Genomic DNA, 18,712 nt, shown 5'->3' with positions numbered 1-18,712 from the left:
CACCATTTCTATTACTCAGTCATGATATATACTTAAAATTTAGATTGATCCAGCTATGTCACTTGGGGGGAGTGAAATGTTCACACCCCTGAGCACCTCAGTTAAGCCAAGCTAACCCCCAATGTAGACACAGCTAGGATGATGGAAGAACTCTTCCATTGACCCTAGCTACTTCTGCTCAGGTGGTGTATTCCCTATATTGATGAAGAAACCCCTTCCATTGACGTAGGAAGCATTTTCTACACTATAGCACTAGAGCAACATAGTAGTGCTGCTGTAGCACCCATAGTGTAGACCGGCCGTCGGTGTCAGATTTAATATAATTTTTCTACCCAATGAATTGACTGATTTCTCTTTGAATAGAGATCATATACTGTACAGTAATTATTTCTTTTTTAAAACACATCTTTAACCATTACTCACAAAGTCAAACCCAGTGACACACAATAGAGACTATAAGGGGAGAGTGTCAAAGGAAAAGAGAACGCAAAAGGCTAATAAATATGCAACACTGGGGAAAATGCACTACAAAGGAAAGTTCCTATAAGCAAGGGACAAAGAAATGGCAAGCATAAAATTGACAACCCAAATATCAAGCCCCATTGTGCCGGTGACTAATATTCCACATCTAGGAGATTTCTCCTTTTGCAAAATCAATTTTGTCACAAATACTGCTCCAATAATACAGATTTGTGCTTACTGTCACTATAAGATGCTCTGTTGTTTTTGGCACTTCCAATACTTTTCTTATGTTAAAGAATTGATATTGGAGGCCACAGATAATAGCAGAAATAAAACAGAGCTTTGTTTATTAACAAAAACCAGGTTGTTCACAATCTGAGGGCTGTATTCTCAAATCACTCTTGCTCCTTTGTGCTGCCCAGGCCTAGAGGGAGTTGGGAATGAGGTGCAGATCTGCTTCACTATGCCCAGTTTCGGCGGGTATAAGTTAGAGCCGCTGCTCTCACTAGAGCACCATTTCTCAAATGCAGCCACTGTGGCTGCAAGTGGCCACCAGGGGATTTCCCTGCAGCCACGGCAGTTTCCTGGACAGTAGGGGGGAGGGGGTGGAAGCCTCAGCCTCTCCCCTACATCCCTGTTGCTCCTGCATGCGCCACCCCTCTGGAGACACAGGTGGGGCACACAACGCTTAAGAAGCAAAGTGAGGAGGCGAGGAAGGGGTGAGAAGGCGAGCAGCGAGGCAAGCAGCAGGCGGGGGGGTGAGGAGGCGAGGCGAGTGGCGGGGGGAGCCCTGGTGGAGGAGTGAGGAGGCGAGCGGGGGTGGGGTGAGGAGGTGGGTGGATGGGGGGGGCCTGGCAGAGGAATAAAGAGGCGAGCGGCAAGCCAGCAGCAGGGTGACGAGGTGGGCGGGGGGGTCTGGCTGTGAGTGGGGCAGTAAGGAGGTGAGCGGTGAGCCAGCAGCAAGATGAAGAGTGCGGTGGGGGTCTGGCTGCAAGCGGGGGAGTGAGGAGGCGAGCGGGGGGGATGAGGAGGCGAGAGCCGAGTGGGATGGGGAGCGAGGAGGCAAGCGGCGGGTGGACGGGGGGCGGTCCCTTGCGGAGGAATAAAGAGGCGAGTGGTGAGCCAGCAGCAGGGTGACGAGGTGGGCAGGGGGGCTGGCTGCGAGCAGGGGAGTGAGGAGGCGAGCGGCGAGCCAGCAGCGAGCAGGAGTTCTGGCAGCGGGCAGGAGGGTGTTTGTGGCAGGGAAGTGAGGAGGTGAGCGGTGGGTGGGGGAGGGAGGAGGGACACAGGAGGCAAGCGGGGGGTGAGGAGGTGAGCAGCGGCTGGAGCCGCAACCCCCCTGTGCCTGGAGCCACAAGCCCCACTCCTGGAGAACCTCTGAGCACCCCACCCTACCCCCCGCAGCTGGAGGAGCCCCGGGCTGGCCAAAGCCCCAGGACCCGCCCCCACCCCTGCCCGGAGGAGCCCCGGGCTAGCCGCAGCCATGTGTCCCCTCCCCTTCACTCCCTTCCCCAGACCTAAGCCACCCAGATATGTTTTTCATTATTATTTGGACTTCTATTATGTCAAAGCATTTTCAAATTTACTTCAGAATTGTTGTACAATCACTTTTACCAAAAAAGCAAAAGAAACAATAAAAAAGACAAGAACGTGCAAAGCACCTTATTTGTGTTTCTATTCTGTTAGGTCCAGTAAAGAATAGAGATAACTGTGCATGATTTTTATTGAGTCTGTAAAAAAAAAAAACCCAAAACCTTACATAAATAAATTACAATGATTAGATGTATATATGTGCATACTACTTTATTAACTTTAGGAAAAATAAATAATTTTAGGGGAAAGTGCCAGTGTGGCCACCAGCAAGAGTTGGTGGCCGCACTCTGAGGCCACCAAAAAATGTGTTGCGAGAACCCCTGCACTAGAGTCAGGGCTAGGGTCAGTGCAGACCGGCCCACAGAGACATAAACAGCTTCCCAATGTCCTACCCCACCCTTCTGCACCATGCAAAATCAATGGAACTTGTACTCCTAAGTTACTTAGGTGCTATGGATCATTATTCAAAGGAAAAAAATCATTCAATTCACTTTCATTTTCAAATCCGACTCTAAATATTTGCCAGCATGGAAGCTGGTGGAATAAATGCTTTTTCTGTAAGGATTCCTGACATTTGCATAAGTCTTAGCTGTGCTTTTCATTCATTCAGATTGTTTATATTTCAAAGGGTCACTCTCAAATCTTTTAGTAAACAAAATGCTACTTAGGTCTGCCAGCTCCAGGAATTCTGGAACATTTTACTCAAAGCTCAACTCAAATCTTACTAAGTTCTACTTTAAACTTGGCTGACCTTTCAGTAAGCATTACCAAATACCTCCAGTGTTCTGTGTTGTGAACTAATGCCAAGTATATATATGATGGGTTCAAGTCAAGGGGAGAGAATAAAAGCTGAGCAGATGTGCCGCATATGCCAGGTTTTCCAGTGTTATGACTAATGTGACATCACAAACCTTCACCAAAACTTTATGCTATGAAAAGAGACTCTTCATAAAACAAAGTATGGGGCCCTAAACTTGTTCTGTGGCTAGACTGAATGGTTTGGGGCACTTCCAATGCAATCTGATTCCTTACACTTGGCGCCTCCTGTGTTAAATTGAATGATGTGTGATGTGATGCCAGTTACCATTAGAAACTCGGGCACTCTTCAGAGCTTTTTCCACTGAAAAGACAGCATTGAAAAACGCCATCAATTAGCTTTGCACAAATTTTTCAAGAGTTTTTAAGAACTCTGCTATATGCATTGAAGTTCTTTCTTCCACAGAAATTTCCAAAGGGACCTCATCCTGGCTTCAAAGTTTGCATCTCCAACTTACTTTCCACCTAAAATTTTGCATATGAAAGTTCACGTGAAAATATCATTTGCGAATTGGGTGTACAGAGGAATCAAGGTCCTAGAACATAGATTTGCTGTGAGACACTGGACAAATCACTGTCTCTCCGTGCCTTAGTTTCCCCATCTATGAAATGGAGATAAATAATATCTAGTTCCCTCACTGGGATGCTGCAATTTATTAATTTTTGTAAACTGTTGTGAGATCCTCAGGAGGGACTATATAAGGGCAAAGTATTATTGGAAATGTATAGATAGAGGGCTGATTTTTGTAGACACAAACCAAAACCTAGGACCTATGCACAACAGAACTCCAGGATTATTTGATTTCTGCACCCAGATGTGGATCTGGATTTTGGAAATGTCATTCATCTGTATAATGGTCTCAGCCAAAATCCTGGATCCAAATACGCCTCTGAACTTTGGAGTGTTGGAACGTCTGCCTGTATCCTAATGTTTACAGTGTGAGATAATCTCTAAGGATGATGTGCAAAACCTCCAGCTCAAATGCAGAGGTCATTTAATTAAAATGTTGCCCATAGGGTGTGGAATTTTTTTTAAGTCTTTTGAGAGCTGAATCTTGTTTGAGTTGTGACTGCCTGAATAACTGCCAACAGCTATTGATGTAGATGACAAAGATTCAGATTTGTGGGGCAGTTTGACAGTTATCCACAAATCTGCTGAGTGTCATAAATAAAAACCTGGGGAAAAAAAAACACTGAAAAGCCAAAGCCCTACTATTCTGCACTGCAAGTAATAGTTAGACCTGTTACGTAGATGAGATGCTTCTTATAAACTTGAAAAAAAATACATATAACTGAAAGTAAATAGAATGGAATCTGGCACTGAATTGGAGCAATGATCCTCTATTTGCTATCCTCAGTGCAGAGGAGACTGGAAATAAAATCAGAAGGCCAGCATGGAATATATTTGCTGTAGTCCTACCCACATGTACTGCTAAATAACATTCCTGCTTCTCTGAAAATACAAAAATATTTGGTTTTGTAAGTGACACACATTGGCTCACCTGCCCTAATCAGTTTAGAATCTTGGCGGGTTCAAGTAACAATGGAGCTGTTGTCTATTTGTATATCCAAAAATCTGTGGTTGGTTGCCATAGTAACATTTCCTAAGACCATATCATCGTTCTAAATAGACTAGGGGTGTTCAAGATCCTTTGCGACGTATCAGCCCAGACTGGCCCAAAGATGGAGTCCAAACATATCTTTGACAGTGGGTTTCAGTGTGGTGGGTTTTCAGTATAGCTGGGCAGCTCAACTCCTATTTTTTCCATTCATGGATATTTTCCAATGCTTTTAGATAATTAAAAAATAATTTACCTGGGCAATTGATAGCATGAACATTACCAAAATATGGCTCTAGAAATGCTAAAAGAGAAAGAAGAACATGTAACCAAGTAAAGGGCTAAATTAATTTCATTCTCTAGATAGTTAAACTATAGTAGATTAAAGGCTGAAGTGCAAACTCTGGCTACAGCAGAGCTGAAGCAAAAAATATTATCTATATATCAAAAATCAACTAAGTAGGTTTTTCCCCCCCCTCCAGTTTAGTATATGGTGTCTCTAGGTCATTCATTCTGAATGCATGACTTTGTCCTTCCATGCTTTTTTCTGGAATATAAAAAGGTCTTTTTTTTTTTACAGTAACATCTGCAAGTCTCCCATGAGCTATTCCAGGGTGACTTCATTCATTTTGTCATATTATTATGGTCCTCAGGGTGCATTCCTGCACATAAGGTCTCCTCCCCTGAAGAACAGTAACTCTTCCACATTATGAGAGCAGATTTTTTTCCCCTTGTACAAAACAAATTATTTCAACCAACTCTAACATCTGGACTATTAGTAACTTCCTGCAAACTACTGACTGTTTTTGTATCCTGCAGTCATTTCTGTGTTTAGGAGGATGGTTTGAGGAGCCAAGGGAAAGTAATATTTTTTTCTTTAAAATTCTCCTTCCCTTCATTCTTGTGAGATAGTGATCGAATACTCTGAAACAAGAATAAAAAGGCTAAAAGAGTGGAGAATTCTTCAGCTGTGTGTTTTTCAGGATATGCAGTATCAATACTGGCTGATTTTCAAAGTGGCTTGGGCAAGCTGGGACCGAAAACCCCATCCACAATTATGAGATATGATTTGTTAATTTATTAATTTTCTTAACTAAGTGCTTAAAGTTAAGCATGTGTTTAAGTATTTTGCTGAATCAGGACCACCATGCTCGGCTTGGCCCTTGCAGGATCCAGCCCTAGTACCTAGACTCTACTTGGCATTCTGAATTTTATTCAAGCTCTGTTTGACAAGTAGGGAGGCAGAGAGATTCTGTCAAAAGAACTAGAAGTTCAAGATTAATGTGATGCTTTGAAATACATATCTAAAAGGTTTGCAACACTCACATTTGTTAAGTTTTTAGCACCACATCCTGCTTTTCTTACTCACATGAGTAGTCCCAATGAATTCAGTGGAGCTACTCACATGAATAAAGAGAGCAGGAATTGTCTGTTAACTTTTATTCGGTTTTATTCTCACTTTCTATATGGCTTGCATCCACAAAGACGTGGTGCAACACTGTTGCACATAATAATACAGTGATCCCTATGAAGACATGGAGAAAAATCAGAAGGCTTGACTCTAGAAACTCCTTCCTTGACTCTAGAAACTCCTTCTACAATTGTCACAAGATAAAGCTGAGTGAAAACCTGTCAAGTTTTCTTTAAAAAAATGAAGCAAAGTGTGTGACTGTGTAGATAACATTTAACTGAGGAATCTTCCCAAATCCCCACTGAGGTACATAATAAGCTGTAGCACACTGGAGGCTGCAAACCCATGGCTTCCAGTTGCATTACTTGTGGTTACAAATAATTGTCCTTTTTCTACACCTCTTAATGACACTCATATTGGATGGCTTTTAAGTAGAAGAATGTGCAGTCAGTGTAAAAACAGTGCCGTACCCAGAGGAAGCTCCTGTATGTAGACTTGTTGTCTGTATTTATAGATGCCCATCTTATGCAGATATATCCGCAATGCCACTATAATCAACACTTATATTGTCAGGCCTGTGAGTTGAGTATGCCAAAGCACAGCAATAGCTGAGACTGATGTGCTGTCATCTTGCACCTGGGCCCATGGATCAGCATTTCTCTAGGAAGCCCTCCTGGCAAAAAATGACTTATATGTTAACTATATATCTGGACTGCTGCTGGCCACGCACCCGTGAATCAAAGTGTGTGTACCTGATGGGTGGGCTAGCGCCATTTCTTTTCAGACTCGGTTCACGCAAGAATGAAAATTAAGAAATGATCCCTTTCTGAGAAGTGAGAAGTCCAAGTTTCATAGCCTGTGAGAGACAGAGAAAGCATGCACCCATCGAAGGGAATTCATTTGTTTCTTTTTACATGTAAATGGACTGGTTTAGGAAGCTTCCTTTATGATTTAAAGGGCTAGCTGGTTTTGCTGGTGTAAACCAAGTTGCATGACTCCTGGCTTCAGAAAGTCTGCCAATGGAAAGGCTGTGATGATACAAGGTGGCCATATCTCTCTGCTGGGAACTCCATAGGTAGTGGGGGAGGGTAATACAGTCCAGAACCGGAGTTGTGCTGTCACTGGGGATGTGCCAGGGCAGCCTTGGGATGCACTGATGGAGTATATCTACATCCACCTCGGCTGGCAGAGTACCAATGAAGCTGCTGGCTGAAATTAAAGGTCCCCTCCCTGGCACAAATTTGACAGAGGCAGAAACGCCACCTGGCCTACTTCTGGGCTAAATGAATTTTGTTAGAGAGGATCTAGTTAGTTAGCCAGTGAAATGCTGGAATCTACTTTTAAAGATTTCTGCACACAGTAGATATGGCACATGCTACATGACAAAACTCATTCGGTCCTTTGGCCTGGATGATTTTTGTCTTTCCTCACCTTCATAATGCTCACAGGCGTTAATATTTCAGCAGCTGGAAAGTGTCCATTGCAGTGGGGGTTGCTAAGTGACAGCTACAATGCGTGCAACAAATAGTTCCTACTCAGACTTACGGAAAGAAGTTCTCAGACTGTGCAAATGTAGGTCTGCTGGAATGAATAGGCAGCGTCCCTACATGCAATACTGCTATTGTGCTCCCACTGAAACTCCTCAAATAGGGCAAGCTGGATTAAAAAAAGGAGGATTTAATGAGAAGCCCAGCAAAGTCTCCCAAGAATAGATGCTGTGTAACTAAATGTCCAGCATTGAAAAGCCTAAAGAGAACTAGATTTGGCTATATTTCAGCTATCAGATTAAATGGAGCAAGAGCAGCCTCCCTTTTGGATAGGCATCCTTCAGTGTTAATTTTAATGAATTTGGAGCAAAGGTTTTTCTGTTATTTGAAACAAACACATGTCAAAAGTACAGATAAGCACTTTGTACATCCAAAACAAAACAACCTTTGCTGAAACAGATTCTATACATTTTATTTGATCTGAACAGTCCTAAATACAACATGTTGAAATGGTTCTTTAAGCTTCTTTCTACTGGAGATGAATAATAATAGACCACCAGCACCAATATGTCCCTTTAAGGTCCCCTCTTCCCAGTATTACCCCAAGTTTAGGAATGTTCAATGAACTGTAAGGAATCTTAGTCAGTCAAGGGACATATGCAAAGGTGTTAAATTGCTAATACTTTTAATTTATTTAAGAACTTCATTTTCAAGTTCCCTTTTCTAGCGTGTTTCAAACGTTTAACATAACAAGTAACTAATTACAACCTGCTGTTTACCCTGGGAACGTGCTTGGTGGGTGGGGGTTAAGAAGGAGAGGGTCAAAGCAATCACCTAGAACAATCTGGTTGACTGCTCTTACAGCTGGCAGTCAGAGTGTCAATATTCAGGCAGCTGCTTCAGTCTCAGTCTGCTTCACCATCCAAGAATTCAGTTCCCATGTTATTGTTGTTCTTCACCTAAAAATGTTTCTCAGTTTAAATTAATAAACCTGTACTATTACATTTTTGTAGGAACGGACCAAATGGCGAACGATCGCTACGGCCAACTGTCTGGCTAAGTGTTGAAGAAGAAGATTTTAAACCCCCCAAAGGCAAGCAATATGAAGTTATTATTCTCACAGAAACTGAAACCTGACCCCTCCTGGACCTTACACATATCTATTAGGTGGTTTTAAGAATGGCTTAGTATTGCAGATGGGCCCGGGAAATGCTGTTAAGATCTGGATGTGCTTTAGGCAGGGGGGATCAAGGTAAAAGTTAAATCAGAGCTGGGGCTCACTGTAATCTCACAACATGTTTTTGTGGGACCTTGGGGTCCAAATTGCACAAGTCTCACAAAGTCAGTTGGTCTCATGCAATTTTACCCTCATCTGAACAAAGCCCTGGAATGAAATCCCATAAATGCTTGATCTGCAGCCAAATTTCCCCTGCCCTGAAATTCAGAACCTCAGATCCAAGTGCCTTCAGTTTTGTCCCATCTCCACTTAATGTTGTATCAACGTGGCCAAGTAGTTCATTAACTTTTTGAGGCTCTTCTGTTTTGTTTTTGTATTTAATTTCTTTAGAAACAAAGGAGAAAAACAAATATGAGAAAATGGCCAGGGCATTTATCAGTCTGTGGATCTGAATATGCAGTCTAGTGAGCCCACAGTCTCCATTCATATTTCATGCCCTCTCTAGAGTGGATTCCAATGAAAGTGAGTTGAGAGGGCCCAGCATCTTGGAGAATTGGGACCAAAAAAGCTACATGTTTTTAAAAGTACACTTCTACAATAAGGAAGCTAGTTGCGATTATTTTCCCCTTTCAAAATTACCAATCATTCAGGGCCTCCATATGGAGCTGACAGCAGGAACCTCAGTGCACATGTACAAGGGTGGCCATAAAATATTACTTTGCATTGAAAGACATGAAGCTGTCATCTACAACATCATTAAAACTTCTCAATTAAGAATTTCTGGAGTAACCTATTCAGCTGTAATGGCAGCAATTTACAGTACTAGAGGAAACTGAATTCTACACATCGAGACAGCTGAAATATAAAAGGAAACAATACATTTGATTATATGAAGTGCTTTAAAATGTTGGCATCCAAAGATCAATGCAAATCTAGATTTTTTTTTAAACCTTCCTGTACTATGACTTGCAAGGTACCATAATTTCCCCTCCCTCATCACCTCTACTATATTTAGAAAATAAAGATACAATTTTGGTTTGTTTATACTTGATACACAATCTGATGTTTAAAGAATTTGTTTTGTAAAAGAAGGGAAATCATCTCAATAATTAGATATTGTCAGAGTTCCACACTTCTCTTGCACCTAGATGTGTTTGTCAGCTCTCTCTTGCCAACCCACTGTGCTCTAACAGTGCAAAAGGAGTATTATAATGCACCTTAGCCCTGATCTGGCAGTCCTTAGCTCACACAAAACTCTCATTGACTTGAATGCAAAGTTTACTTGAATAAGGTCTTCTGAATCAGTGAGTGTTTTCTGTGATGCAACTATGGTATTTCTAGACATTATCTCTGCTAGCACAGATGGTACTTTCCAACCTGAGGATCGGAAACATGATGGCACAGTGCCCCAGGTGAAGGGGAAGGCTAGCTGTGTATAAGTGGCCAGGTTTGTTCTGTGAAAGGCCAGGTACTTTCTATCTACATTTAGATATACCCAAATCTTTTTCTTTTTTGGGAGGGTGGGGGTGGTTCTTGTGACATCTCTAGTATGACAACTACACAACAGAGCTGGTTGTAAATTTTCCAACAGAATGTTTTTCTATCAGAAAATGCCTGTTTGTTGAAAGCAAATTGTTTTCCATAAATGTGTTTATTTCACGGAAAGTTTTCAAAGGAAAAATTGAAAAACATCTTTATAAGGTCAAACATTCCATATTGACCTTTTCAGAATAGAACATGTCTATTTTCTGTTTTGAAATTACTTCTGTTATCACTCTCTCTATCTATCTATATATATATATGTAATATAAAAGAAATAAAAGTCAAAATTGGAACAAAACATTTTGATTGTATTGCAACAAAGCATTGCAATTGACCTATAACTATTTTTTCCTCTGGAATCTCATTTTGAGGGGAATTTTGAAGCTTTTTGCTTTCCTTTTATTTTGAAACAGAAAATGTTACAAACTCTCGGCACTCCCTGTGAAATGAAAAATCTGGTTCTGCCCAGCTCTACTATATAATCCACTTTAAATGTTTCCCAGCACTGAATATTGCCTTTTTTTATCTTTGTAAAATGCTTATGGTACCAGACAGGCACTATTAACTTTAAACAGCACATTCCTAATGCTCTTGTGCTGAAACTCTGCAGTTTAATTTCTTTCTATTAATATTAATTTTATGAAAATTGATTAAAAGAGCTAAATATAAGCTCTGCATCAGTGCCCAGCTTGAAATAACACCTTTACATACTGACACATGAAAACACGTTTTTTGTGGGGGCAGAGAAAGTATTTTCTCTGTAGTACTTTCCCACCTTCACCTAATAGAAGCATTCCAAAACAGACCAGTACGGGGAAATATTCCTTTCCTCTGCCTTCTCGGATCAGCGTGTCTACTTTGGATTTACTTGGTCCATATTGAAACTTAGGGCAGGTCTACACTATGGGGTTACGTCAACCTAAGTTATACAACTCCAGTTACATGAATAACGTAGCTGGCGTCGACGTAGCTTAGGTCTACACTGCATTGGGTTGACTTACCTTTTGCTTCTTGTTCTGGTGGAGTACTGGAGTCGACGGGAGAGCGATCTGTGGTCGATTTAGCGGGTCTTCACTAGACCCGCGAAATCGACCCCTGGTGGATCGATCATTGCAATGTCGATCCATGGTAAGTGTAGACATGCCCTTAGAGATGGAAAGGACCTATTACATTGGGTTCACTCTCCACAAAATCAGGTTGTAGACTGCTAGAAAGGGAAGATCCACACATCATCTTCCGCAAAAAGAAGAACAGGAGGACTTGTGGCACCTTAGAGACTAACAAATTTATTAGAGCATAAGCTTTCGTGGACTACAGCCCACTTCTTCGGATGCATATAGAATGGAACATATATTGAGGAGATATATATACACACATACAGAGAGCATAAACAGGTGGGAGTTGTCTTACCACCTCTGAGAGGCCAATTAATTAAGAGAAAAAAAACTTTTGAAGTGATAATCAAGCTAGCCCAGTACAGACAGACAGTTAGATAACAAGTGTGAGAATACTTACAAGGGGAGACAGATTCAATGTCTGTAATGGCTCAGCCATTCCCAGTCCTTATTCAAACCGGAGTTGATTGTGTCTAGTTTGCATATCAATTCTAGCTCAGCAGTTTCTCGTTGGAGTCTGTTTTTGAAGTTTTTCTGTTGTAATATAGCCACCCGCAGGTCTGTCACTGAATGACCAGACAGGTTAAAGTGTTCTCCCACTGGTTTTTGAGTATTTTGATTCCTGATGTCAGATTTGTGTCCATTAATTCTTTTGCGTAGAGACTGTCCGGTTTGGCCAATGTACATGGCAGAGGGGCATTGCTGGCACATGATGGCATATATCACATTGGTAGATGTGCAGGTGAACGAGCCCCTGATGGTATGGCTGATGTGATTAGGTCCTATGATGATGTCACTGGAATAGATATGTGGACAGAGTTGGCATCGGGGTTTGTTACAAGGATAGGTTCCTGGGTTAGTGGTTTTGTTCAGTGATGTGTGGTTGCTGGTGAGTATTTGCTTTAGGTTGGGGGGTTGTCTGTAAGCGAGGACAGGTCTGTCTCCCAAGATCTGTGAGAGTAAAGGATCATCTTTCAGGATAGGTTGTAGATCTCTGATGATGCGCTGGAGAGGTTTTAGTTGGGGGCTGAAGGTGACAGCTAGTGGTGTTCTGTTATTTTCTTTGTTGGGCCTGTCTTGTAGGAGGTGACTTCTGGGTACTCGTCTGGCTCTGTCAATCTGTTTTTTCACTTCAGCAGGTGGGTATTGTAGTTTTAAGAATGCTTGATAGAGATCTTGTAGGTGCTTGTCTCTATCCGAGGGATTGGAGCAAATGTGGTTATATGTGATATATGCCATCATGTGCCAGCAATGCCCCTCTGCCATGTACATTGGCCAAACCGGACAGTCTCTATGCAAAAAAAACTGTCTGTCTGTACTGGGCTAGCTTGATTATCACTTCAAAAGTTTTTTTTCTCTTAATTAATTGGCCTCTCAGAGGTGGTAAGACAACTCCCACCTGTTTATGCTCTCTGTATGTGTGTATATATATCTCCTCAATATATGTTCCATTCTATATGCATCCGAAGAAGTGGGCTGTAGTCCACGAAAGCTTATGCTCTAATAAATTTGTTAGTCTCTAAGGTGCCACAAGTCCTCCTGTTCTTCTTTTTGCGGATACAGACTAACACGGCTGCTACTCTGAAACATCATCTTCCGATACTGTTGATATAAAATGTAACTATTTAAATTAATCAGCACTGGTGAATATAAATCAGAGGAAAATGGAATTGTAGGCATCCATTTGTCAGATGTATATGGATATGTGAATGGATGAAACAGACCATTGTGCAGTCCATACAGAAAAGAATTCTTGTTTAACTCATATAAATACTCATGGATAATTAAATAATTGTGAACCAGGCCATGCATGCTAGGAGCATAATTGGCATTGTCTGACCCCTTGCATTGACCTATATGACTAGTGTAGTGCTGGTTAGCACTGATACAGTAAATGCTCTGTCAACATCTCCATTACTAACTCTGTTTCACTAAGATCGATTTTGCTTTTGTTTTTGTTTCAAGTTGGACGAAAAAACAGTTTGTTTCCTCCTTGTCCCTCTGCTGCTTTAAGGAGAAAAACCTGTAAATTTTTCTCTAATCCAGTTTAGCCAGTACATAATCCCTACTGTGAATTGCTTCTTTTAGTGCTGCATTTTAGATGGTGGTTCAGTTTTTGTGTGTTTTAATAGCCAATTCACTAACATTTTAAAATTCAATACTGGACCAGTGCAGTAATTTTTTTCATTATGCACTATATCTGTAGTTCCCAAACCTGTTCCCCCGCTTGTGCAGGGAAAGCCCCTGGCAGGCTGGGCCGGTTTGTGAACCTGCCGCGTCCGCAGGTTCGGACGACCATGGCTCCCAGTGGCCGCGGTTTGCTGCTGCAGGCCAATGGGAGCTGCTGGAAGTGGTGGCCGGTACATCCCTCGGCCCGTGCCGCTTCCAGCAGCTCCCATTGGTTTAGAGCAGTGAACCATGGCCACTGGGAGCCGCAACCGGCCAAACCTGCGGATGCGGAAGGTACACAAACCGGCCTGGCCTGCCAGGGGCTTTCTCTGCACAAGCGGCGGAACAAGTTTGGGAACCACTGCACTGCAATATATATATATATATTGTTGCAAGTACATTACAAAATTGTTCCAAAAGATTTGCTTATTAAAGCCTCTAGGTTATATTCATATGATATGATAGGGACACACATCTAGTAGTCATAATGTGTTGAAGATGAATGTTATGACTTGACTTTTTCCTAAGAGTGGGGATGGTGTGGGGAGGGCAGGAAGGTGTCTTTTAACTTAAAATGCCCTCGCTTTTAGTGAGTTTAATTCATTTTACTGTTTACAATTTTTTAATTTAATATACACTTTTCTAGCCTCCATGCGCAAGGCTCTTTAAAGACTAGCTGAGCTTTTTCTTTGGTGCTTGGTTTTTTGTTTTCTAAGTTAATTTAGATCTCTAGATAGGGACCAGACTGATGCTGGAAAGGACAGGATTCTGCTTATCTAGAGAACAAGGGCACCAGTAATGCAAGTCTCCTAAGGTGACCAGATGTCCCAATTTTATAGGGACAGTCCCGATTTTTGGGGCTTTTTCTTATATAGGCTCCTATTACTACCCCCTCCCCCCCGCCCCGTCCCAATTTTTCACACTTGCTGTCTGGTCACCCTAAAGTCTCCCCACACACGCACTTCAGCCATGACTTGATGGCCGCAAGTATCTGATCCACATGAGTGGGATGAGTGTATAAGGAGATTTTGTGACATTTGCTGGGGAGGGTTTCTGGAATTTATTTCAGCTGCTGCGAAAGGATTTTCTTACAATTAATGATTCTTTCTTAAAAACTTTTCTGAAAAATTTCAAATGTAACATTTAATTAAAAAGAACCCTTTGGTATACGATAAGTTACACACACACACACTCCTATGCACAGACAACTATCCCCCTTCCTTTCACCCACAGATCTGAGGCCAGTGATCGGTGCAGAAGGGAAACCTTCCTCATGCAAACCTTCCATAATGCCTCCCACAGTCATAGGGGCATTTATGTATTACCAAGAGTTCTGAAGGAGCTCAGATATCAAACGACAGAATTACGCCCTAACTGTGGTGTGTAATCTATTGCTTAAATCAGCCTCTGTGCCTGATGACTGGAAGGTAACTAATGTAACGCTGACTTTTTAAAAGGGCTCCGAAGGTGATCTTAGCAATTACAGGCTGGTAAGCCTAACTTCAGTACCAGGCAAATTAGTTATAACTTTAATAAAGAACAGAATTATCAGACACACAGATAAACACGATTTGTTAAGAGTCAACACAATTTTTGCAAAGGCAAATCATGCCTCACCAATCTATTAAAATTCTTTGAGGGCATCATCAAGCATGCGGATAAGAGTAATCTGGACTTTCAGAAAGCCTTTGACAAGAGCCTTGGGTGACAGACCTTAAGGAAACTATGTAGCCATAGGATGAAAGGGAAGATCCTCTTATGGATCAGTAAATAGTTGAAAGATAGGAAACAAAGGGTAGGAATAAATGGTCAGTTTTTCACAATGGAAATAGATGAACAGTGGAGTCCCCCAAGAATCTGTACTGGGACCGGTGCTGTTAACCATATTCATAGATGATTTGGAAAAAGAGGTGAACAGAGAAATGGCCATCCATGTTTGCAGATGATACAAAATTATTGAAGATAGTTACATCCAAAGTAGACTATGAAGAATTATGGAGGGATCTCTCAAAAAAGGATGACTGAACAACAAAATGGCAGATGAAATTCAACGTTGATTAAAGCACATTGGAAAAAATAATCCCAACTATACATATACAATGATGGGTTCTAAATTAGCTGTAACTACCCAAGAAAGAGATCTTGGAGTCACCATGTATATTCTCTGAAAACTTCTGCTGCTGTGCATTGAGCAGTCAAAAAGGCTAATAGTATGTTAAGAACCATTAGGAAAGGAATAAAAATAAAACCGTAAATATCATAATGTTACTATATAAATCCACCCACACTTTGAGTACTGTGTCCAGTTCTGGTTGCCTCATCTGTAAAAGGACATAGTAGCACTGGAAAAGGTTCAGAGAAGAGCAATAAAGATGATCAAGGTTATCCTTTTCCATATGAGGAGAGACTAAAAAGATTAGGGCTGGAGAGAATTTTTTTTTTAACATGGACAAAACATATTATCCTCCAATCTTGTTCTCTGAAATGGCTGAACCATTTTTGTTAAAACTTTGCTTAAAAAAAAAATTAATCTGGAGCAGTGGTCACCAACTGGTCAATCGTGATTGACTGGTCGCTCCTAGAGACTCTCCCAGTCAATCGTGATCTTTGATGGTGTAGCGGGGCTTCTGCTAAGGTAAGCTCGCTCCCTGCCTGCTCCTACCCCACTCTGCTCCCAGAAGCATCCAGCACACTCCTGAGGCCCCAGGGCGGGGCAGAGGTCTCAGCACACTGCTCCTGCCTGCTAGCACTGCTCCTGCAGCTTCCATTAGCTGGGAACGGGGAACTCTGGCCAATGGGAGCTGCAGGGGCGGTGCCTGCAGAGAGGGGCAGTGCATGGAGCCATGTGGGCTGCAGGGGCACGTTGGCCCCTTCTAGAAGAGGCATGGAGCTGGGGCAGGCAGGAAGCCAGCCTTAGCCTCACTGCGCCGCTGACCGGGAGCCGCCCGAGGTAAGTGCTGCCTGGTAGGAGGCCATACCCTGACCTCCAACCCTGAGCCCCCCTCCCAGAGCCAGCACCCCATATCCCCTCTGCACCCCAACTGCCTGCCCCAGCCCTGACCCCCCTCCCAGATCCAGCACCCCACACCTTCTCCTGCACCCCAAAATTCTGCCTGAGCCCAGAGCCCCCTCCTGCACCCAAACTCTCTCCCAGAGCTTGCACCCCTCACCCCCTCCTGCACTCCTGCCCCAGGTTCAGCCCAGAGCCCCCTCCTACACTGCGAACCCCTCAGCCACAGCCCAGAGCCCGCACCCCCTCCTGAACTCCAGCCCGGTGAAAGTGAGTGAGGGTGGGGGAGAGTGATCGACGGGGAGGTGGGGCTTTGGGGAAGGGGCGGGGCCTCAGGGAAGGAGCAGGGGAAATCCTGTGTTGCCCTTAAATTCAAAAAGTGATCTTGGGCGTAAAAAGGTTGGAGACCACTGATCTGGAGGCAGCCACCCAGTATGGAAAATTTCAGCTCAAAAGATTAAAGTCTGGCAAAATTATAAGCAACCAAAACAGAGTCTTATTATGGAAAGTGTTGGGAAGTCTTAAGTATAACCAGTGCTACCAGCTCATCATCATAATTTCATCAATGGTTAAATCTAACAGAAAAATCTGTTAGACCAGCTGTTATTTTCAGAACCAAAGGTCAGCGAATTTGTGGGGCTATGATAACTTCTCAACTATTTCCAATATATAACAATGTGAATGGCACACTCTGTTTAATGCCAGGCAACAAGACACACAAATCCTATTGAGATAAATATACACTCGTACCCTTGAAAGGAACTTTGATTCATGCTTTTTCAATAAGTGTTTTCTACAAATTTACCTTTACAATGACACATTTATCTTAAAATGGCAGCTATTTTTTTAAAAAGATAGTATACATTAATTTAGCCATACTGCATTTCTTATGCTGGAGAGAAGTAAATCCCAAAGAAAGGAGAGTATTGAACAAACCCATCCATTATAGAAAGAGTTAAGAGCTCAGACAAGTAGCAGCATTAAGCAAAATTTATCAATACAGTAACTATAAGAGTGTTTTGTAGCAGGAAGGTTTGGTGACCTAATAATGGAGTCTGGAGCTTTCACACCCTAATTCAGAAAATCATCCCTATTCAGGAAAGCACTTAAGCACATGTTTAAGTCCTACTGAAGTCACTACGGTCTTCATCTTGATGGTGCAAAGATTTACCAGGCATACAGGTATCAATATTCTGCACGACTATTTGCAGGAATATGCATTGGTGGGTACCGCAGGCAACTGCTCTTAGGCCCCAAATCAGGAGAGTATCCTTATTCAGGAAAGTAAGTGCAAGTGTTTTCCTGAATAGAAATGGATGTAAGTACATGCTTACATTCTTTCCTGAACCAGTGCTCATAACTTTAGGTCACTGTTTGAATGCAGATCTGACTGATAGTGACCAAAATCTATTGCAATGTGATGGCTATTTGATGACTGAACCAAATTCTCCCCTTTGTGAGAACCAAATTCTCCCCTTTAAAAACAGGAAAGGGTGAGCATGGGAACTGTGTGTGAGTTGCAGCTTAGTGGAGGCCTCTGTATCAACCCCTCTGGAAGGAATGGGACTTTCAGCAGAGTGGATCTGGAAGGGGAAGTGACCAGACAAAGCTAGATAGGTTGGGATCCTCAGGAAACAAACCTATGGATCATCAGCCTTTTCTAGCACAATAGATTCTGCCTCTGTGCCTCTCTTTGCTCCTGCCCTGCAGAATTCATTCCTGCTGTACCTGGAGCCCTCTAATATGCTCACAACCCCACTGTGATACAGAAAATGAACAGAGATGCATGGAATTAGAGGCTCATAGCAGCCATTGTAACCTACAATGCTTTAAGTATTATAGCTTCCAACTGACTTTCAGAGCTATTCCCCTGAGTCCACGCTTTGATCAATCCCCCTGCAGGTCACATGGTATCCATTGCTGTGGCTGCAGAGGAGAGATAGGTGGATATAGTATGAATGGACCATACTTCATAACTGTCTTTCCCTTCCACATGGGATCTCTGCACCCCATCTGACTCACCTTCAAAGGATTTGGGCTTCTGTGCTGCATAGGCCTCTGTTCACTATCGGTTACACAGGTGCAACCCAGCGAAGTCAGTGGGATGCCTATGTAACTGAAAGGGGCATTTGTCCCCATGGGTCTTTATCACAATTGACATTAACTGGCTCTGTTGTTGGCATTTTCAGCTGAGGACAAGGAGAAAGAATCACTCCTCATGGTGTTGTCACTAATGTAGAGCTGAGGTGTGTTGATGGATCAGTGGGGGAAGCCTGCATTTGTCCCTTATGGAATGTGACTGGGCACTGCAGTCTTTTTAGCCACAGAACAGTCAGGCCAGGCACCATTCCTGAGCCTTATACTCACTTCA

General features: G+C 42.5%; 1 protein-coding gene and 1 long non-coding RNA gene across 4 annotated transcripts in view; one reads left to right on the top strand and one right to left on the bottom strand.

Moving 5' to 3' along the window:
- The window catches only part of LOC122174400 (uncharacterized), an 84,294-nt gene extending 74,745 nt beyond the window's left edge, over positions 1–9,549 (top strand). For both annotated transcript variants that reach the window (XR_010589099.1, XR_006176138.2), the window contains exon 3: positions 8,342–9,549. This is a non-coding gene — a long non-coding RNA (uncharacterized LOC122174400). The remainder of the gene's footprint in view (positions 1–8,341) is intronic.
- The window catches only part of EFCC1 (EF-hand and coiled-coil domain containing 1), a 106,774-nt gene that overhangs the window by 74,624 nt on the left and 13,438 nt on the right, over positions 1–18,712 (bottom strand). The window lies entirely within an intron of this gene.

The sequence above is a fragment of the Chrysemys picta genome, chromosome 7, assembly GCF_011386835.1.
Source record: "Chrysemys picta bellii isolate R12L10 chromosome 7, ASM1138683v2, whole genome shotgun sequence".
Taxonomy (NCBI): Eukaryota; Metazoa; Chordata; order Testudines; family Emydidae; genus Chrysemys; species Chrysemys picta.
The sequence above is the reverse complement of the archived record's forward strand: the minus strand, read 5'-3'. Positions and strand labels throughout refer to the sequence as shown.